Source organism: Gopherus flavomarginatus, chromosome 3 (genome assembly GCF_025201925.1).
Source record: "Gopherus flavomarginatus isolate rGopFla2 chromosome 3, rGopFla2.mat.asm, whole genome shotgun sequence".
Taxonomy (NCBI): domain Eukaryota; kingdom Metazoa; phylum Chordata; order Testudines; family Testudinidae; genus Gopherus; species Gopherus flavomarginatus.
This window is the reverse complement of record NC_066619.1, coordinates 186883654-186906117: the sequence shown is the minus strand read 5'-3', so window position 1 is coordinate 186906117 and position 22464 is coordinate 186883654. Positions and strand designations below refer to the sequence as shown.

General features: G+C 43.2%; 1 protein-coding gene across 3 annotated transcripts in view; it reads right to left on the bottom strand.

Annotated features, from left to right (window-relative positions):
- The window catches only part of HSPA4L (heat shock protein family A (Hsp70) member 4 like), a 653707-nt gene that overhangs the window by 226592 nt on the left and 404651 nt on the right, over nucleotides 1-22464 (bottom strand). Inside the window, exon 1 of one of the 3 annotated variants that reach the window (XM_050946327.1) lies at nucleotides 16551-16784. The exons of the other annotated variants lie outside the window; for them this stretch is intronic. The gene's annotated coding sequence lies outside the window, so the exon portion shown is untranslated. Of the gene's footprint in view, nucleotides 1-16550; nucleotides 16785-22464 lie in introns of those variants that run through there. 3 annotated transcript variants of the gene reach the window in all.

Sequence of the window (22464 nt, the reverse complement as noted above, 5' to 3'; positions counted from 1 at the left end):
AAATTCTTTAGACAGTTCATGCCTCTGAGAATTATGAAGTCAGACTCCCAGCAGATGTCACTGCAGTGGTCATGCTGGGTTCATAGTTTATTTGCAACCATTAAGGCTTGAGATTTAATTATTTAAAAAAAATGAAAGTTGAGATTTTGATGTCATCACATGACTCTAGAAACTGTGCCTGTATTGCCTATGCCTTAATCCAACTCTGCTTAATGCATATTAATGAGTATCTTCAAAAGAAAGGCATAGATTGAAGAAAAATAGAAAGAAGGGAGTGGGAGAAATAGAGTGAAAACAGTAGGAGGAAAGCAGGGAAGATAAGTGTTTTTTCTATTCCTTTTTATGTATCCCTTGTCTGTCCTTCCTCCTTTCTTTCTGTATCATGTCCTAATTACCCAAATATTTATTAAATGTATCTTCATCTTTTCTTCCCTCTCCTAGATGCATTTCTGATCTCCAGTTCCTCCATCCTTTTCCCCCTACACACAGAATAAGCACTGTCTACTCTGTGCATAAAGCCTGTTCCTGGTTGTAGTATATACAACGACAGAAAATATATTGAGTCAAATTATTCCTTGGTGTAATATGACTGAAATCAATGGTGTTGCATTAAGGGTAAATTTGGGACATTATATCATTCAAAGTGTGATGGTGTGCCTACCCCATACAGGAGAACAAAAGGTTAACAGGAATTTGAGACCTCAGATAGCTCACCTTGCTGCACCTGGAGGGTGTGTCAACCTTGATTTGTTATTAGACCCAAGTGCTGAGGAGCTGGGGCTTTATAAAAGAAGGAAGTGAAAGCTACAGGGGAGTTTTAGGGAAGACTGAGAAATCACTGAGAGCTGAGGTCATGTGTTTCTATTCTTTGGAATAGGGCTGGAATCTCTGTGATGAGCCTTAGAAAGGGGGTAGGTCACAGACAGCTAGTTCTGCAGGAGCAGTATTCTGGCAGAGAAAGGAAGAGCTGGGAGAAGCTGGTGGACGGGGAACCAGAGGAGAGCATGTGTTAAACACAAACTAGAGACAGGTAGGAAGTGGCTATATGAAACAAGAAGATGTTAAACCAAAGTCCCTCGGCCATGGTCCAGGGCCTGAATTCCCCTACCAGCTCTGAGGAAAGGGTGTATAAGGAGTATTGATTATATAAGGAGTATTGATGCCAGGGTAGGGTGGAAGACTGAACCTAATTGACAGGCTTAGGAAAAGCCCCAAAGGTGGCAGAAAGCTGTCTTGTGTTGTACTCTTGTTCACCTGGGAAGGGTGGAATTAAATTGTGACCTAGCTGGAGGGCTGTCACAAGAAGCGTTAAACTACCATGGGACTGGAGAGACCATCTGCTATGCTGGGCCCAGCTACAAGAGAGTACTTCAGTGGGTCCCCATAGAGCAACAATCAGTAAAATTACTAGGGCTTTTATAGTCCCTGTGCTCTTCTGTGTCAGCCCTCCCTCAGCCAGGCCCATATGATGGGATATGTTGACCAGGATAGTGGTTCGGGTTATAAGAACCGAAAAGAATGGCAGATCACTTAAACATTTTTCTAGGTCTTATATTTTTACTCTAGCACCATATGCATACTAGAAAATTGTAGCTGTTTTTTAGTTGCCCTGGTACTAGCAAAGGTACAAACTCTGGTGTAGACAGGACTCAATTTTCAGCATTGTCAGTGCTCTGAGAGATTACAAATATTTTCCAGGTTGAGTTTTGCTATTTGATCCCTTCTGTGCTTTAGCATTTATTCAGTGAAAGAGTATCTCTGAAATACACTCCTATAAAGCCAGACTTAGCTTATAAATCTTAAAGTTGTGTTTAGTTGAATGGCTGTTCTATGCAGAATTATTTCTGCAACTTATAGTGGCTAGAGGATAAGACTGAGATCAAGATTCCTTTTGGGCTGCTCTAATTTACAGTAAAGACCAGACTGGTTTCTGACTGGTTCCAGGAGTGCCAAAGGTGGTTACCGTTTCCTCGTATGTGGCTGTATGCTGAGTGCACATTGGCCAGATCAGAGAACCTGGTTCAGGACACTTTTAAAGTATTTGGTATTCCTATACCACAGGGTTCACAAATCACAACTTAGAACTCCCAAAATCATGACTTAAAAACTTAGATTTCTTTTCTTAAAATGGTTTTTGGTCTGTTTTCTCTCTGTGTGTGTGTGGTGTGGTTTTTTTTTTTTTTAGCTTCTTCCTGAGAACCCCTCTCCCCACCATGTGTGACAATTACAGACTGAAATCCAAACTTCTACATGTAACTGTGTACACACACACACGCACACCTACACCTGCTTCCCCATTCTCCAGTTCCCCAGATAGGATCCTGCAGTCCCTGAAGCCTCTCTTCCGGGCTGGCTTCTTCAATCCCCTATTGTCCTAGCAAGGTCCTATAGTCTCCATATTCCCTGGTAGGTTCCAGCTGCTGTCTCTTCTTTCCATCCTGCAGGGTAGGGGCTGCCTTGGCCTGTTACCTCCATTAACTCTCTTCTTGTGTACTGTCATGGTGAGGTTGCTAATCTTGGGGGGAGGGTCCAGCTCTGCCCTGCTCAGAGTACACCTGGGATACAACTACACTGGAATAAGAACTGCAGCACAGGCATGGCTGGGCTGGGGTGGCTGACCTGGGCTGGGGTGGCTGACCTGGGCTCAGGATGCAGGGCTAAAAACTGCACTGTAGGTGTTCAGGTTGAGCCCAGGCTTTTAGCGCTGTAGCCTGAGTTAATTGAGCTGGGCTCTGAAAGTGTGTCAACACTGCAGTTAGACACTCATGGCTGGTCCATGCTAGCTGACTTTGGCTAAATGGCTGTTTAATTCCAGTGTAGACATTCAGACTGGAGTCCAGGCTGTAGGACCTTGAGAGTTGAGGGTCCCAAAGCTTGGGCTGCAGCCTGAGCCCTAATGTCTACACTGCAGTTAAACAGCTACTTAGTCTGAGCCCCATGAGCCTGAGTCAGCTGGCAGGCACCAGCCATGGGTGTCTAACTACAGTGTTAACATACGTGAGACTTGGTGCTGTGGGTTTTTTATTGTGGATGCCTGGATACTGCAGGCAGCTGCCTGTGGCAGAGTGGCTTCTAGTGGCCAAAGAAGAAAACTGTAGGTAACTTAAGCAAAATTCCTGAGCTGTTGGTGTTTTATGATGCGATCCCCACAAAAGCAGCTGCAATAACTCCGCTCATGTTGGCAGCACTGCATGTTATACATGTTTTGTCAGTTTGATACAAATAATCCTGGAAACAATATTATGCTAGTGTAATTATGTCTTCTGGAACTTCCTCAGCAATCCAAGACTTACTGAAAATTGACATTAATGGTCCGTTGAGCTCCTCAGCTCGCTCTTTCAACAAGAGGCAAGTTATCTGAACTTGCTGATTTAAAAATGTGTAACTTTAGTAGCTTCCGTTAAACATCCTCCAGAGATACTAGTGGAATGGAAAGAGTGTTTCACCATATGATGAGATTGTATCATCTGTTTTTTCCCAAATACAGAACAGAAATATTTATTTAACACTTCTGCTTTTTCTGAATTATTATTGATAATTCTACATTTCCATGTAGTAACAGACCAAAACTATTGTCAGGACTTTTTGTTGTTGTTGTTCCTAATATATACGTTTTAAACCCTCCATATTGTCCTTAACTCCACTGACCATAGATTTCTCTTTGTGTCTTTTTGCTTCCCTTATCAACTTCCTAAAATTCTTATCTTCTGATTTATATTAATTACTATCAACTTCCCCTTTCTTCCATTTATTATATTATAGCTGCCATTGCTTCCCCTCTAAACCAGTGCATTTTTTAAAAAACCAGCATGGCCTTTTCCCCCCGATTGTGGCTTTTGGGGCATGTAGTAAGGTGTTCTTAAATTATTCACAATTATCATTCACATTTTTCTGATTAAATTCTTCCTCTTACCTGATCTGGCTTGTAATTGTTTCCAGTTTCATAAAACTGGACCCATTAAAGCACCAAACACGTATTTTACTAGTTTGGACTTTACTCTTCTTGCAAGTTCTGTGATCAAGTCATGATCACTTGTACCTAAGCTACCATTATTTTTTTTTTCCTATGGTCATTTTCTCTTTAGGATAAGATCTAATAAAGAATTCCCCCATGTCGGGTGCAACACATTTTGAGTTAAGAGATTTAATCTAATGTTTAGACATTCCAAGGATGTTTTAGTCCTGGCAGTATGACACCTCCAGCATATGCCACTCAAATTGAAGTCCTTCTGTGATAACACAGTTCTTCCCCCCGCCCCACATGTTATAGATAGGTGCATAAGGAGGAGGTCATCCTGTTCACTAGTGACATTTGGTGATCTGTAGCAGATGTCAACTAATATCCCATCTTGTGCATAATCTGTTAGGCTATTGATCCATAAGCATTCAAGTTCCCTTTCTCCACAAATTATCAGTGACTTGGAAACAGGTAATGCCATTTTTGACAGAATGCACTCGCCCATCCTTTTCTGCCCCCCCCCCACTCAATCCTTCCTAAATAGATAACTATTGATTTTAACATTACAATCATGCAAATCATCCCATCAGGTTTCAGTAATACTAACTTGATCAAATTTATGCTCATAAACGAGCAGTTTCAATTCCTTTTGCTACCCAGGCTCCTAGCATTGGTGTACAGGCAATTAAATAATTTCTTTTCCATGTCATTTTTAGTTTCTTGATGAATGTTGTTCCCGACATCTTATGATTGTGCTATCTGAGTGTTTATATCTTCCCTATTTTTCCTTTTCCTTTTTGCTATTAGTTTAACCCTCTCCTGACTATTCTAGCCAGCCTATCCCTGAGGAGATTGGTCCCCCTTCTACTGAGGTGGAGGACATCCAAACTATACAGCCCAATTTCCCTTGTAAAACAGTCTTGTGACTTTAGGGTGAGGGGGCTGACTCATGAATTTTTAATGCTTGGGGTTAGGAATACTGAATATGCCTCAAATCAACAGAAGAAATGGAGAGAAGGAACAACTCTTCTCTCATACTTGCATAAAAAAAAGGAATGAAAAGTTATGGCCAATAATCCGGATATTCTGCCCTTAATTCTCTCTGCCCCTCCTCTCCACTTTGTGTGACAGCTGTTTGTAACTGAAATTCAACTTTTGTGGGTTTAAACCACACTCTTAGAAGCAAATGTAGTAATTTTGTGGATTAAGCATTTTATGTAACTTTTCATCATGAGTTAATCAGGATTATTTGCAAAAGGTTAAGACATTTATTTTTATGTTTCATATCCGATATGATCTGAAAATCCATAGTTCCTTAAAATGCTGAATACACAATCATTAAAGCAGTCACATAACTGGCCAATAATTTGATGCAATAGATACTTTTCTCTCTAGTTTAGATTTTGTCAAAATTTATTTTTAATATCTAAATATTTCACATGCTTTCTAAAAATAGCAAAATAGCACCATCTGGTGTCAGAGTTTTTACATTCAACTCCTATATACTTGTTGGGGATTCTTTCTTATTATCCAGAGAATTGGTAAGAATGCAGAAAGTGACAGCACAAAAGCTAAATGTGGAACTTGGGCTTTTGAAGGGTTCCTGCACACTGGGCTCCTACGCATCTTCTAAAGTAAAATAGTACCACGTATTATTTCATGTGAACAGAAAAAATAGTTTTAAAGAATGAAACACAGTTATTTTGAGAAAATTAAAAGATGATAGGGAATGAAACGGGGAGACTTTCAAAAGCACAGAGGGGAGTTTGTTGTGCGTGACTTTTGAAAACCTCCCCCTTAGTGAAGACAAATAATTCCAGTCAGAGTCTTGCTGTACTGTTTCATGGCTCCTTTATCATGCACTCTGCGAGGTCTAATCCCCAGTCAGACCTATGTTCTGGGCATTTGCTGCAGCATTAGAGGAGAGATCTCCCATGTTGCACTCAGGACACAGAAAGCAATGGATAGAAAGATAAGGTTGGCACTATGGGGAGAGGGGAAACCCCCGCCCCTACTGAGCTGTCATGCCAGAAATGGGCAGGGGCAAATCCTAATATTTGATTACACAAGGGATGAACATGACCTTGAGAAGACTGTGCTTCCTCAGCCACTGAAAGCTTGAAAAGAATAAAGAAAAATCTATAGCACTGGGGGTGTGGGGGAGAAGAGAACAACAGTTTCATGAGAACGATTGATTAGAGTGGCAGCTGACAGGAGGGGAAGAAGTAAGCAGTGGTACAAATGAAAGCTGTGAATAAATAGCACTCTCCCAAATTTTACTGAGAAAGGAAGAAGAGAGTCTGGGTAGCCTTTGTTCACGAGAAAGGGGGTCAAATATTTGTTCTGCTCCTAGTACAATGGACTCTGGGTCCATGACTAGGTATCATAGAGTCTGTGTTAACATAAATAATGTTTCCTTGTCAATGTGGGAGACCAGAGCTTGTCTGAATGCAGAAAAAATGACAAAAGAGGAAATAATGAGTAACAAAAAGGGATAAAGCAGTAGATCTCAAACTTTTGTACTGGTGACCCCTTTCACACAGCAAGCCTCTGGGTGTGACCCTCCTTCCCCTTTATAAATTAAAACCACCTTTTTATATATTTAACACCATTATAAATGCTGAAGGCAAAATGAGGTTTGGAGAGGAGGCTGACAGTTCGCGACCCCCTGAGGGGTCTGACCCCCAGTTTGAAAGCCACTGAGATAAAGAACTGTGCAAAAGCATAGAAGGAAGGGAATCCTAACTTTAGACCATTAGGCAGCTGCAGTTTAGAGCCACAATAGGAGAATTAAACTATTTTGGCCTTGCATGGTTGCACAGAGGCAGTAGAGTATAAGGATACTTTTTTTTTTTTGTCCCCTTGGTGATGAGCACAGGTACTCTGATTGTCACTGGTCAGAGGAGTATATGGATTGCTACTTTTGTGTGTTTCCTAGGGTGAAAATTGCTTCAAGGGAGCGAGAAAAGGGTAGGGAGAAGATGGAGCCATTGGCCTACCTCACTCAATATGAAATGAAAATGGCTGGCTGCTAGGGTGACCAGAAGTCCCGATTATATAGGGACAGTCCAGATTTTTGGGTCTTTTTCTTAAATAAGCTCCTATTACCCCCCATCCTGATTTTTCACCTTTGCTGTCTGGTCACCCTACTGGCTGCAGAGAAAGAAGCTGTTCCAGCCCAAGGAATGGTGTAGCTTGCCTGTCTACCAGCGTGCTGGCAACTGCAGGGGGAGGCGTCACTGTATGGGGAGCTGCTCCCCTGTCCGCCCAACCCCAATGCATCCAAACCCCACGCCCCCAGAGCCAGAACATCTAGCTGAGCCTCATCCACACCACTGAGTCACTGCACCTGAACCTGCACCTTGCTGAGGGTACGTCTACACTACAGGATAAATTTGAATTAGCTTAAACCGATTTTATAAAACAGATATTATAAAGTCGATTGTGCGCGTCCACACTAGGCACATTAATTCGGTGGTGTGCGTCCGTGGTCCGAGGCTAGCATCGATTTCTGGAGTGATGCACTGTGGGTAGCTACTGTAAAAGAATGAGGCCAATAATGTCGATTTGTATCTACACTAACCCTAAATCGATATAGTAATATCGATTTTAGTGTTACTCCTCTCGTTTTGTACGAGTACAGAAATCAATTTAAAGAGCCCTTTAAATCGATATAAAGAGCAGTGTAGTGTGGACGGGTGCAGCATTAAATCGATTTAGCGCTGTTAAAATTGGTTTAACAGCGTAGTGTGGACCAGGCCTGAGCCTCACCACCTGCATATGGAGCTCCATGCATCTGTATCACCCCCGGTAAGCCCTACACCGACCTCCGCCCCTCCCCTGCCAAGCTCCACCCTCTTACATGCAGATCCCCTGGAGCTCCTTCCCCCCTGCATCTGGACCCCCACCTGTTCACCCAGTTCACTCTCTGCTGAGTCCTCCACATTCAAAGCCCCACCCCAATGAGCCCCACCCTCCCTGCACCTGGACCAGCATGGTGAGCCCCCCAGCACCTGGACCCCCACCCCAATGAGCCCCACCCATCTTGTACCTAGACCTCCATCCTATTAAGCCTCACTTCCCCATCACCTAGACCCCCTCTACGAGCTCCCCACACCCAGTCCCCTCTGCTGAGCCCCAACAATCTTCTCCTAGACCACCCTGCAGAATCCCATTCCCTCTGCATCCGAAACCCCCAACAAGCCCCTTTGTATTCAGCTGCCCCTGCACCCCACTGAGCTGCCTGCACCCATATTGCCCCACACTTGGATACTGCCAGGCTAAGGGCCTGCTTGCCGCACACCTGGATTGGGGTGGGGCGGCAGGGCTGGGTGTGTGTATTAGACTCTGTCCCTCTCACTTACTATCTTGTAATCTTGGTGCACCTGGTGTGGAAGGGTAGGCATGGCCCTTTTGCTATGTCAGAGTCAGGTGCAGTCCATGTCCTAGGGAGGGATGGGGGCTGTACGGGATCTCCCATCTCCATGCAGCCAGTGGTCTGTGCTCCCCACTGCCGTGCTGGAGCCTATATATTTACTTATTGACAAACATAATTTGCAGAATTTAAAGACTGTGTGTAGAATTCCCTCAGGAGTAACTATAACCCACAGATTCTTTTCAGCAGTACTCCTTCCTAAACAGTCATTTTCTATTGTCTATTTGTGTAATTGATTATTCCTTTCCAAGTGTAGTACTTTTGCTCTACTGCACCCCCAGCCCTGGCAGTGTCCACCCCTAAGAATTTCATCCTGTTTATTTCAGATCATTTCTCCAGGTTTTTCAAGATCATCTTGAATTCTAATCCTGTCCTCCAAAGTGCTTGCAACTGTAAAAGTGTACTCTCTATGCCATTATTCAAATTATTTATGAAGGTACTGAACAGAACCAGTCTTGGGAAAGATCCCTGCAGGGCTCCACTTGATTTGCCTTTCTAGTGTGACTGAGTATGACTTTCCAACCAGTTGTGCACACATCTAGGTTATATTTCATTAGTTTCCTTATGAGAAGGTCATGTGAGACAATACCAAAAGCATAACTAAAGATGAGAGAGATCCCATGTACTGGTTTTTCCCCCCATCCACATTGTTTGTTATCCTGCCAAAGAAGGATATTAGGTTGGTCTGAAAGGATTTTTTCTTGACAAATCCATGTGGACTGTTACTTATCACTAGGGCTCTGTGTTTGTCATGGAGGTTGCAGAAGCCATGGATTCCATTCAGTGGATCTGTAAATGATTCTGCTTCAGCAAATAATAGAAGACATTGAGAATAGAAGAATAGAAGACATTGCTTCATTTTCTATTAGAAAATCAAAATGTTCATAGTATTTTAGCTTGCAAAAATTTTAGCTAAAAATAAAGTTAATTTCCTACCTCGTTGGTGATATACTAGCTCTGTTTAAGTCAATGGGAGCTTTGCCATTGACTTCAGGGTGCCAGGTTTTCACGCACTAGCCAATCACCTTTCAGACTGAGGATCTAGTGTGCATTAGCTTCTGTGTCCACTTTTCATGTATGGACATTACTGAGAAACCTGTTCTACTGCTACACTGTATCAGCTTTAAAAACACCTGTAAAATTATTGGCCATGGCAATCTAGGTTATGCCAGAAATAGTATGTAATTAGATGCTCTGCTTTATTATTGAAGTTTGAGCAGTCCAGATATTGATGTATTCGAACAACATAAATGATCTCGGCAATTATTTCCCAGCTTTGTGTTCTTCACTTTAAAATAAATTCTCTTTTCAATTCATCATCCTTAAGGGGCTGAGTGAAGTTGAGAAACTCCATTAATTCAGTGTAGTGCCTCTATCAAATGGATTGGCAACTTCCCTTGGTTGTTCATGAGGTATCTGCAATTTCTTATGTTGAGACACTCATTGGTTTTTATGTTGACTGCTGCCATGTAAAACTACCAAAATAAATGAACAGTTAAGCAGGGGAATCTGATTTTTAAAGATAAACTGCCTTAATTTCCATCTTGGTTACCAGTTAAAGTTGTATTAGGTCAAATCCTTTTTATTTCATTTCATACAAGTTGCTCCAGTTGTCATAAACAGATAGCTAAGGGTTAATGTCTCTTTCACCTGAAGCACCTGACCAGAGGACCAATCAGGAAACCGGATTTTTTCAACTTTGGGTGGAGGGAATTGAGTGTCTAAGTCTTTTGTCTGTCTGCCTGCTTTCTCTGAGCTTTGGAGAAGTGCTTTCTACTTTCTAGTCTTCTGTTTCTAAGTGTAAGGACAAAGAGATCAGATAGTAAGTTCTATGGTTTCTTTTCTTTGGTATTTGCATGAATATAAGTGCTGGAGTGCTTTGATTTGTATTCTTTTTGAATAAGGCTGTTTATTCAATATTCTTTTAAGCAATTGACCCTGTGTTGTGTCATCTTAATACAGAGAGACCATTTGTACTTATTTTTCTTTCTTTTTATATAAAGCTTTCTTTTAAGACCTGTTGGAGTTTTTCTTTACTTCAGGGAAATTGAGTCTGTACTCACCAGGGAATTGGTGGGAGGAAGAAATCAAGGGGAGATCTGTGTGTTGGATTGCTAGCCTGATTTTGCATTCCCTCTGGGGGAATAGGAAAGTACTTTTTGTTTCCAGGATTGGGAACAGAGAGGGGGAGTCTCTCTGTGTAGTTTCACAGAGCTTGTGTCTGTGTATCTCTCCAGGAGCACCTGGAGGGGGGAAGGGAAAAAGGATTATTTCCCTTTGTTGTGAGACTCAAGGGATTTGGGTCTTGGGGTCCCAGGGAAGGTTTTTCAGAGGGACCAGAGTGCCCCAAAACACTCTAATTTTTTGGGTGGTGGCAGCAGGTACCAGGTCCAAGCTGGTAACTAAGCTTGGAGGTTTTCGTGCTAACCCCCATATTTTGGACGCTAAGGTCCAAATGTGGGACTAAGGTTATGATATGGTGTAGCAGTGGTGGGATCTAGACAGAATCCAGAAACCAGTAGGAATATTATATTTTTCTTTTCTCTGCTAAGGGCTTTTTAGCAGAGAGAAACAGTTGGTTTTAAAAGGGAACCAGAGAGAATTTTTTTTCTCTGCTCTCTCTGGCAGTTTGTGGCTTGCATGTTAAGCAAGAAGCCATTACCAAACTGTTAAGGGTCTTTTGTCATGCAATAGCCCTCCCATTAGGAGGCAAGTACCAGCACTTATATGCATGCAAATAAAGTGGTTTTTCTGGTTTCCCTTCATTGAACATTAGCTAGAGAGAGAAAGGGAAAAAAGGCACTGTTGCTAGGCAGACTCCAGGAGGCAACAGAGAACCTGCAGTTCAGAAAATAAACACCGGAGGGCACCCCAACACAAGAAAACAGGAACCATGACTTCTAAGGCAAAAATTGACGCCGAAGAACAAATCAAAGAAGCTGAACACAGGCGACAGATGGAGATGAAAGAAAAGGAAGAAAGCATGAAACTGGCAGCCTTCCAAAGAGAACAGGCAGCCCAAGAGGCAGCACACAAAAGAAAACTAGAAGAAGAAGAGGTAGCCTACCGAAGGAAACAAGCAGAAGAAGAGTTGGCCCACAGAAGGAAGCAAGAAGAAGAGGAGGCGGCCCACCACCGAGAACTGGAAAAACAACAAAAAGAGAATGAAGAGAAGGAAAAACAGAGAAAACATGAACTGGAGTTGGCAAAAGCTGGGCTGCCTGTGCCAGCCAACCCTAACAACCCGGCGCCAAATATTGCTCCACAGCACAGGAAATTTCCCACCTACAAGGCAGGTGATGACACCGAGGCCTTCTTGGAAAATTTTGAAAGAGCCTGTCTTGGGTACAACATCCCCGAAGACCAGTACATGGTAGAATTGAGGTCACAGCTCAGTGGACCTTTAGCAGAGGTGGCAGCTGAAATGCCTAAGCTGCAAATGAATGACTATAAACTTTTTCAAACCAAGGCCAGATACCGAATGGGGATAACCCCAGATCATGCCCGTCGGCGCTTCAGAACCCAAAAGTGGAAACCCGAGGTGTCATTTCCCAAACACGCCTACTACATTGCAAAAAACTATGAGGCCTGGATAACAGGAAACAACATTCAAACCTTGGAAGAACTGAACCTCCTCATACAAATGGAGCAGTTCTTGGATGGTGTTCCTGAAGACATCACACGGTACATACAAGATGGAAATCCCAAAAATATCGCTGAGGCGGGGGAGATTGGAGCCAAATGGATGGAACTGGCAGAAAGCAAGAAAGCTACTGTCAAGGGGAACGATTACCCCAGGGGGCACACAGACCATAAACCCTACAACCGAGGAAAGCCAAAGACCCCACATACCACCCAAGTAAAGCCACAGATACCCTACCCTTCAACCTCACCAGTCTCCAGTAACTCACCTCGGCCCAGTGACCCATCAGATGGAAGATGCTTTAAGTGTAATGAACTGGGACATATCAAGGCCAAGTGTCCCAAGAACACCATGCGAGTGCAATTCATTACACCACCATCACACCAAAGATCCCCAGGCCCGGATGCCTCTCAAATACCCTTGGAGCGAAGGGAAAATTTGAGAGTGGGCGGAAAGAAGGTTACTGCGTGGAGAGACACGGGGGCACAAGTGTCAGCTATCCACCAATCCTTCGTTGACCCCAAATTCATCAACCCAAAGGCCAAAGTTACAATTTACCCCTTCATGTCACAAGCTGTAGACTTGCCTACAGCTCAACTGCCTGTCCAGTACAAAGGCTGGTCAGGAATGTGGACTTTTGCAGTCTATGACAATTATCCTATCCCCATGCTACTGGGGGAAGACTTGGCCAACCAGGTGAGGCGGGCCAAGAGAGTGGGAATGGTTACACGTAGCCAAACCAGGCAAGCTTCCAGACCCATTCCTGTTCCTGAACCGTCCACAGAGGCCCCGTCTGTGTCACCAGAGACCCAGGCAGAGGTAGTGGACCCGGATTCCATGCCTACCACTAAAACAGCCACAGCATCTCCAGTCCCAGGCCCGGAACTGGAACAGCAACCAGCACCAGCAAGTGCAACCACATCTTCAAACTCAACGCCAGAGGGCGCCAGCGAGCCAGAACTGGCAGAAGCAACAGACAGCCATACCCAAAAGGCTCAGCCAGAGCCTGAAATACCCTCAGGTGCGCCAGCGGAGAGCGGTTCACCAGCAACGGAAACAACCCCATCGCCTACATCGCTTCCAGAGGGACCAAGCCCAAGTCCACAGTCTGAGGAAGAACTGGTGACCCCAGCCTCAAGGGAACAGTTCCAGACTGAGCAGGAAGCAGATGACAGCCTTCAGAAAACTTGGGCGGCGGCACGGAACACCCCACCGCCTCTCAGCTCTTCTAATCGATCCCGGTTTGTTATAGACCAAGGACTTTTATACAAGGAAATTCTTTCTGGTGGACACCGGGAAGAATGGCAGCCGCAAAAACAGTTGGTGGTTCCAACTAAGTACCGGGGGAAGCTCTTAAGCTTAGCCCATGATCATCCCAGTGGCCATGCTGGGGTGAACAGAACCAAGGACCGGTTGGGGAAGTCCTTCCACTGGGAGGGGATGGGCAAGGACGTTGCCAAGTATGTCCGGTCTTGTGAGGTATGCCAAAGAGTGGGAAAGCCTCAAGACCAGGTCAAGGCCCCTCTCCAGCCACTCCCCATAATTGAGGTCCCATTTCAGCGAGTAGCTGTGGATACTCTGGGCCCTTTCCCAAAAAAGACGCCCAGAGGAAAGCAGTACGTACTAACTTTAGTGGACTTTGCTACCCGATGGCCAGAAGCAGTAGCTCTAGGCAACACCAGGGCTAACACTGTGTGCCTGGCCATAACAGACATCTTTGCCAGGGTAGGTTGGCCCTCCGACATCCTTACAGATTCAGGGTCTAATTTCCTGGCAGGGACCATGGAAAAACTGTGGGAAACTCATGGGGTGAATCACTTGGTTGCCACCCCGTACCACCATCAAACCAATGGCCTGGTGGAAAGGTTCAATGGAACTTTGGGGGCCATGATACGAAAATTCATCAACGAATTCTCCAATAATTGGGACCTAGTGTTGCAGCAGTTGCTGTTTGCCTACAGGGCTGTACCACATCCCAGTTTAGGGTTTTCACCATTTGAACTTGTGTATGGTCACAAGGTTAAGGGGCCATTACAGTTGGTGAAGCAGCAATGGGAGGGGTTTACGCCTTCTCCAGGAACTAACATTCTGGACTTTGTAAGCAACCTACAAAGCACCCTCCGACACTCTTTAGCCCTTGCTAGAGAGAACCTAAAGGATGCTCAAGAAGAGCAAAAGGCCTGGTATGACAGACATGCCAGAGAACGTTCCTTCAAGGTAGGAGACCAGGTTATGGTCTTGAAGGCGCAACAGGCCCATAAGATGGAAGCATCATGGGAAGGGCCATTCACGGTCCAAGAGCGCCTGGGAGCTGTAAACTACCTCATAGCATTTCCCAATTCCTCACTAAAGCCTAAAGTGTACCATGTTAATTCTCTCAAGCCTTTCTATTCCAGAGATTTACAGGTTTGTCAGTTTACAGTCCAGGGAGATGATGCTGAGTGGCCTGACGGTGTCTACTACGATGGGAAAAAAGACGGTGGCGTGGAAGAGGTCAACCTCTCAACCACCCTGGAACGTCTGCAGCGGCAACAAATCAAGGAGCTGTGCACTAGCTTCGCCCCATTGTTCTCAGCCACCCCAGGACGGACTGAACGGGCATACCACTCCATTGATACAGGTAATGCTCACCCAATCAGAACCCCACCCTACCGAGTGTCTCCTCATGCCCAAGCTGCTATAGAACGGGAGATCCAGAACATGCTACAGATGGGTATAATCCGCCCATCTACCAGTGCATGGGCATCTCCAGTGGTTCTGGTACCCAAACCAGATGGGGAAATACGCTTTTGCGTGGACTACCGTAAGCTAAATGCGGTAACTCGTCCGGACAACTATCCAATGCCATGTACCGATGAGCTATTGGAGAAGTTGGGACGTGCCCAGTTCATCTCTACCATAGACTTAACCAAGGGGTACTGGCAAGTACCGCTAGATGAACCTGCCAAGGAGAGGTCAGCATTCGTCACCCATGCGGGGGTGTATGAATTCAATGTCCTTCCTTTCGGCCTTCGAAATGCACCCGCCACCTTCCAGAGGCTGGTAGACGGTCTACTAGCTGGACTGGGAGAATTTGCAGTTGCCTACCTCGATGATGTGGCCATCTTTTCAGACTCCTGGCCCGAACACCTGCTACACCTGGAAAAGGTCTTTGAGTGCATCAGGCAGGCCGGACTAACTGTTAAGGCCAAAAAGTGTCAAATAGGCCAAAACAGAGTGACTTACCTGGGGCACCAGGTGGGTCAAGGAACCATAAACCCCCTACAGGCCAAGGTGGATGCTATCCAAAAGTGGCCTGTCCCACGGTCCAAGAAGCAGGTCCAATCCTTCTTAGGCTTGGCCGGATACTACAGGCGATTTGTTCCACACTACAGCCAAATCGCTGCCCCACTGACCGACCTGACCAAAAAGACCCAGCCAAATGCAGTTAAGTGGACTGATGAGTGTCAAAAGGCCTTTACCCAACTTAAGGCAACGCTCATGTCTGACCCTGTACTCAGGGCCCCGGACTTTGACAAGCCATTCCTAGTAACCACGGATGCATCCGAGCGTGGTATAGGAGCAGTGCTCATGCAGGAAGCAACAGATCACAACTTCCATCCTGTCGTGTTTCTCAGCAAGAAACTGTCTGAGAGGGAAAGTCACTGGTCAGTCAGTGAAAAGGAATGCTATGCCATTGTGTACGCCCTGGAAAACTACTCCCATATGTTTGGGGACGGCGGTTCCAACTACAAACTGACCATGCTGCACTAAAGTGGCTTCATACTGCCAAAGGGAACAACAAGAAACTTCTTTGTTGGAGTTTAGCTCTCCAAGATTTTGATTTTGAAATTCAGCACATCACAGGAGCTTCTAACAAAGTAGCTGATGCACTCTCCCGTGAGAGTTTCCCAGAATTCAGTAGTTAAAAAGTGTTCTTAAAATGTAGAAGTCTGTTAGTTATATACTTAGTAGTATATGTAAAGGTGCATGTGTTGTAGTAATCTGTTTATTTTAAAGTTCTAGACGGAAATCGCCGCCAGTGAGCTTCTCCACTGTCCGCAATTTGGGGGGCGTGTCATAAACAGATAGCTAAGGGTTAATGTCTCTTTCACCTGAAGCACCTGACCAGAGGACCAATCAGGAAACCGGATTTTTTCAACTTTGGGTGGAGGGAATTTTGTGTCTGAGTCTTTTTCTGTCTGCCTGCTTTCTCTGAGCTTTGGAGAAGTAGTTTCTGTTTTCTAATCTTCTGTTTCTAAGTGTAAGGACAAAGAGATCAGATAGTAAGTTATATGGTTTCTTTTCTTTGGTATTTGCATGAATATAAGTGCTGGAGTGCTTTGATTTGTATTCTTTTTGAATAAGGCTGTTTATTCATATTTCTTTTAAGCAATTAACCCTGTATTTGTCACCTTAATACAGAGAGACCATTTGTATGTATTTTTCTTTCTTTTTTATATAAAGCTTTCTTTTTAAAACCTGTTAAAGTTTTCTTTACTGGGAAATTTCAGGGAAATTGAGTCTGTACTCACCAGGGAATTGGTGGGAGGAAGAAATCAGGGGGAGATCTGTGTGTGTTGGATTTGCTAGCCTGATTTTGCATTCCCTCTGGGTGAAGAGGAAAGTGCTTTTGTTTCCAGGACTGGGAACGGAGAGGGGGAGTCACTCTGTTTGGATTCACAGAGCTTGTGTCTGTGTATCTCTCCAGGAGCACCTGGAGGGGGGAAAGGAAAAAGGATTATTTCCCTTTGTTGTGAGACTCAAGGGATTTGGGTCTTGGGGTCCCCAGGGAAGGTTTTTCAGGGGGACCAGAGTGCCCCAAAACACTCTAATTTTTTGGGTGGTGGCAGCAAGTACCAGGTCCAAGCTGGTAACTAAGCTTGGAGGTTTTCATGCTAACCCCCATATTTTGGTCGCTAAGTTATGACAGGCTTTCAGTGTTAAACCTTATAAAAATCATATGGCTGTAATATAGCTCTAGAAAAGCAACATCTTTCAAATGCCATTGCCTTATATTATGTAAACAAATATTAAATTGCTAGAAAGAAGAGTACATTGGGCCCAATCCTGCTCCTATTGAAGTAAATAGGAATTTTGCTACTAACTTCAGCAGGGGCAGCACTAGATCCCTAATAACAGGCCCCGATTAGTGGGATTAGAAATATGTATACTGTGGTAGGGCACCAGTACATACTCATTCTAGCACGCACCTGCAGAAGCAAAAAGTCAAAATACATAGCTGTGAAATAGCTGCTTTTATTCAAGGATCTCAATGTGCTCAATAGCAGCTGATTAATCTTCACAATTCTCAGATGTGTAAACATATTACAGGAAAAAATAGTTACTTGCCTAAGCTCATAAAATATGCATTGCAGAGCAGGAGGTAGAACTCAGGAATCCTGATTCTCACTGTGCTGCTCTGACCACTAGGTCACCCAGTGCTTGAGGATATTGCAAATAGATACAGTTCAACTTGAGCTTGATATCTTTTTCTCTCAAATACTTAACAGAGGGAAAAACTCTTGGAGTTTTTTAAAATCCAGACAAACTTGCAATGCATTTTCCATAGTTTGACCTTTTCTATTTAACAACTCTTGTCTCTTGTTGCCTCACCCTCTGCCCCTCCAGTCATCTAGCCTTGAATATCCATTTGTCTGTTTCTTCTACAACCATCTCATTACCTTCCATGCTGCCTGTTACTCATGGAATGTCCTCCCCTGTCTGCTCCACCTGGCTACAACCATTTCCTTCCAATTCTGCCTCAGGATGCACATCCGATGCCTACAAGAAATCAACTAACAAAGAAGGTTTGTGTTGAATAGGGATTAGACAATCAAGTTAGGCACAAACTGATTATTTATACTCTTCATCCCTTTCCTCTTTCTTTATTGTATGTTACACTCGCTTGCTTTGTCTTGTCTTAAATTGGGTCCAACACCTGTAAAGATTTTTGCTCCACTGAAGTCAATGAAAGTACTTCTGCGACAAGTTAAGCCATACGTCTCTGTAGGAGTGGGGCCTCTTCAGTGCAGTGACTGCCTATTAGCTTGTACAGCATCTAGTGTGATAGGGACCTGATCCTGCTAAGGGCTTTCAGAAGCTACTTTAATAGTAAATACTGTAAAATATAATTTATATCATACAGAGAGCTATTAAAGCTGTCAGGAATCTCTCATGAGTAATGGCTGATGGTTTGGGTCCTTAAAGAAAAAAAATGCAAAGGAAGAGCTGCTCTGCTGTCTGTTTTTCCTTTTGAAGAAACATGGAATGTTTAAACAGTATGAAACATTTAAAGCCTATTTATCTCAAAATAGCAAAGCCTCTCCATGTGCCATGACTGTGAATAGCCTCCTTTGAAATTGCAGTGAGTCACCCACGAGTTCCTTCTGACCCTGAGCCTGATGTGTCATGCCTGAGGGATACACTGTTGTGAGTAATCAGAAGCAGTTACCTGTAGGTCTGGTGATAGGCCACATCCATTCAGTCAGGTTCAGTCAATCCAAGTTAAGGACCCACCCAGGTGATTCCAATGCAAGTATATGGGCTCCTCAGGGAAGCAGTCTCTCCAGTTTGCTACCTGTCTGGTACCCAATCCCATTGCCTAGTTTTTCTGTCAGAAGACTACCTGTGCTTGTGCTGGGCTTTGTTCCTGTTTCAGCAGGTACCAGTTTCCATGCTAGCCAGCCCCTGCTCCATCATGCATCTGGTCCTGCCTTAGCTGGCCATCCAGAGATTTTGACAGATGTTTTTCTTTCACTTTCATTATATTATTAATGATCTTACCTCAAAAGGATAAGTTGGATAACCCCAAAGGAGTAAACGAGAGTAAAAGAAAAAGATGGATGTCTTTTATTTACCAGATGGGCTGAATAGCCATCTTCTGGGGAAGAAGAAAAAGCAGTAAACACAAATATCTTGTATGAAAAACCACACACAGTAACAGATTATTAGATATCCAGACTTACTTTGCTGAAACATGGCTGCAGGATAGAGATTTTTAGAGTTGCTTTGATAGAGATGGTTGCACTATAGGTTCCCATTTCCTCCACTACCTACAAACATTTTTTCAAAATTACGGTAGATAGCTTAGCAAGTTGCAGCACAAGTTTACAAAGCTGCAAGGAAGTCATATGGATGTACTATCACGCTTTTGAAGATATTCATTTTTCTTTCTACCTGTTACAAAGCATCATGATTGAACACTTTTTTCTATGGTACCCTCTGCAATGATAAATTAGAAAAATTTGAACTTTGTGCCCTAGTTCTAAAAAGACTGCATTGTCATCTCCATAAAATTAGAAAGTGCACTGCTCACTATTTACATGCTCTGTGTCCTTCAGCTGTGACCTTTCTGAACAGTTCTACTGTGAAGCATGATTGCATTTAACTGAGTAAAATATCACCTATCATGGTTTTAAAAAGAATGATTGAAGTATAATCTGGGACTAATATAATATAATTCTTGTTGATAGGACATAGATAAGTATTTACCATCAATCAAATGATGCATTCAGGCTTTTTGGTTGTTCTGTAGACTTTTCTAGGTGAGAAAGGGTAACTACAAAGTGGTGTTCCTGAATTAGTTTCAGTGGTGTGGTTTCATTTTTGTCTGCAGTTTTTTACAAGACAGTTACTCAATATGCTGGTCTCTTCACTGACTGGCATCTAAACTTTAACAAATAAATAAAGGCAGTGTGCTCATGTTGTTTTTTTCTTTAAGCATCATATGATGAAATACTAGTTCACTCATTCACAAATAAGCTGGACTACAGGGAGTAAAAGATTCCTGCCTTATTTTGCTGCTCATGTAAAGGCTGGCTAGAATTGCAATCTTTAAGGTTAGGGAAGACTGAACTGAGCAGTTTGCCCCTTTTCCTCTCAACCTGCCCACCCCCACCTCCACCGCTGATCCTTATGCCCTCAAGATACTGTGGTTCTTAGTTATCAGTAACTCAAGTTGGATAAAGCAGAACAAGAATCCATAGGCCAGATTTGGATTTCATTTACACTAGTGTTAATCCAAGGTATCGCCATTATTTTCTCTTTTAAATCTACACCCACTTTATAAGGAAATATAATTGACATCAGAGTTTATAAATCCACTGCTTATGGCTCAAAGACTTCCCTGAAAGTTTCATCTGTGTACATGAGCTATGAATTTGGCCCATAGGAGTTATATGAGAATCTGAGGGAATCACTTGGCTCAGAATATTTATGTAAAACAGCTTTAAAATCCTGCATCATTGACATTTCAGAAGATCATATAGTAGGTTTTAGTCACAGTGGCAACAAAACACAGCCTGAATGGATTAAATCACTCTGCTCTGCTTAGAAGAGAAAGGCAGGGTTTAAAATTAAGTTTAGAGCTTGTCATACTAGTCTTTTTTTTTTTTTTTTGCCCGCTGAAAATTTTGACTTTTTGGCAGATTTTGAAAACGTTCAGCTGAAAACTGAAACTTTTGATTGGGAAATGTAGCCACGGTACCTTATGGCAGTTGTAGTTCATGTGCCTCATGTCCCCTGTTGCTGAGTCACGGTGGTGCATCATGGGAGTCGCATGGCCACAGTATGGCATGGGGGATATCACACTCCCAGCCCCACATAGATCTTATCTGCAAAGACCGTTTACTCAGTGTCTGCAGTGTTGAGAATTTGGCTGTACTGTAGCAGAACTCCCACTGAACTCAAAGAGAGTCTTGCCTGAGGAAAGATTTGCCCCTAAGTGGTATCACCACCACAGGATGGACCCCAGCAATGGTAGGTTTGCAAAAAAAAATCCTCTTTAAATAGGGTGAAATTCTGTCTTCAGATACATTCCATAACTTGGTTGTTAACAGTCAGAGTTGTCAGCAGATCTGCAGGCAATATTTGACCCTTACTAGCCAAATGCAGTTCTCAGTTTATACATGTCAAAGAGAGTTTAGATATGAATTTTCAAAATGCTGTGCTAAGCAGAATGAGTACATTTAAAACAGTATCTTCCCAATATTTTTTATCACATGTGAAGAGCTGTCAGGAAAATTACTTTTCATTTCTTCAATATTACATATTTGAAAACTCCAAGCACTAGAGCTCTTTTTTTATGGGTTCTGATTATTTGACGGTGCTTCGAATTGTTCTTTGTCAACAGTTGCAATGACATAATCCAACTCTGTTCTCCAGGGACCAAGAGCAAGTTTCCAATGTTGGCTTGTGTGTTTGTATTTTCCAGAGTGTTCATGTGTTTGTCACATTTTATCCATTCTGTCATTACCGTCTGCAGATTTTACATTGAACCCAAAATCTACAGATGATTTTTGTTTGTTTATTATTACTATATAACTCACCAAGTGTTCAGCCGGTCAGGTTTCTCAACTGTTTAAACATTTCAACACTTCTCTTTAGAAGAGATGTCAGCATATGTAAGGTAATAGCCAATGAAATCACTGTTTGAAAGGGAGTGTTTCTTAAACTGTATATATTTTAAAATAATTAAGAAAAATGTAAGATGGAAAAACATCATGGGAATTCCACAGAGTAACAGGGCATATTAATTGATTCAGCAACTGAAAATTTCTATGCGCTCTTTTGAGAGGCCTCATGTCTTCCACTGCCTTGGGTGTGTATCAAATATAGAATAAACAGTTCAATGTGAATCACCAGGCTGTAATTCTATCAAGAAAATGGGTGGGTTTGGTAATGTAATAATTAGAAGAGTGAAGTTCAAGTCACCGAACCCCTGAAATGGCATTACAGGCCATAATGTATAATTTTATACTTCCTAGATTACTTCTTCCCTGACCACCACCCTTCCTGCACTAATATGTTCCATACTTGCTTTGTGTTGTTTAGACTCTGCTTCCATCTTTTCTACTGCTTCCACTCCTTCCCTTGCCATGGTTCTCTTCCTCTTCCTGCCCACTTCTACTGAGTCTCCTCTCCTTGCCTTCCATGCTTCCCCTGCTGGCCCCCACACCCACTTCCTGTTTTTGCTCTAGCTCCCATTATTTGCATTGCCTGTTAACTCATCTTATTAATCAGAAAAGCTCCCCTTCCTTGCAGACTGATCATCACTGTCATCGTGGCTTTTGCTTTCTGCTCCTTGCAGGTGTCACCCTTAAATTCAAAAGGGTCTTGTTAAAAGCATTGCCATTTATTATTAAACCAATAAAACACATCAATGAGTCTCTTCACTGATGTGTCAGGGAAAATTCCTATCCTTGTATTCCATAAGAACAAGGACTTGGGTATCTAGTGAATAAGCTGTGCTAGACATGTAAAAGGAACGTGAATGCATGGGGTGAAAACATAGACCAGTCCCCCTTCTACACCAGTCTGTGTATGGAAGCTGGTATGGGATATCACAAGCTACACTGTTTCAGAGGGAGTAACCAGTGCTGATCCAGTGTGAACTCTTGTCAGTGTGTATTTCTACATCAGTTAATGTGGTTACTAATATGCTATGCT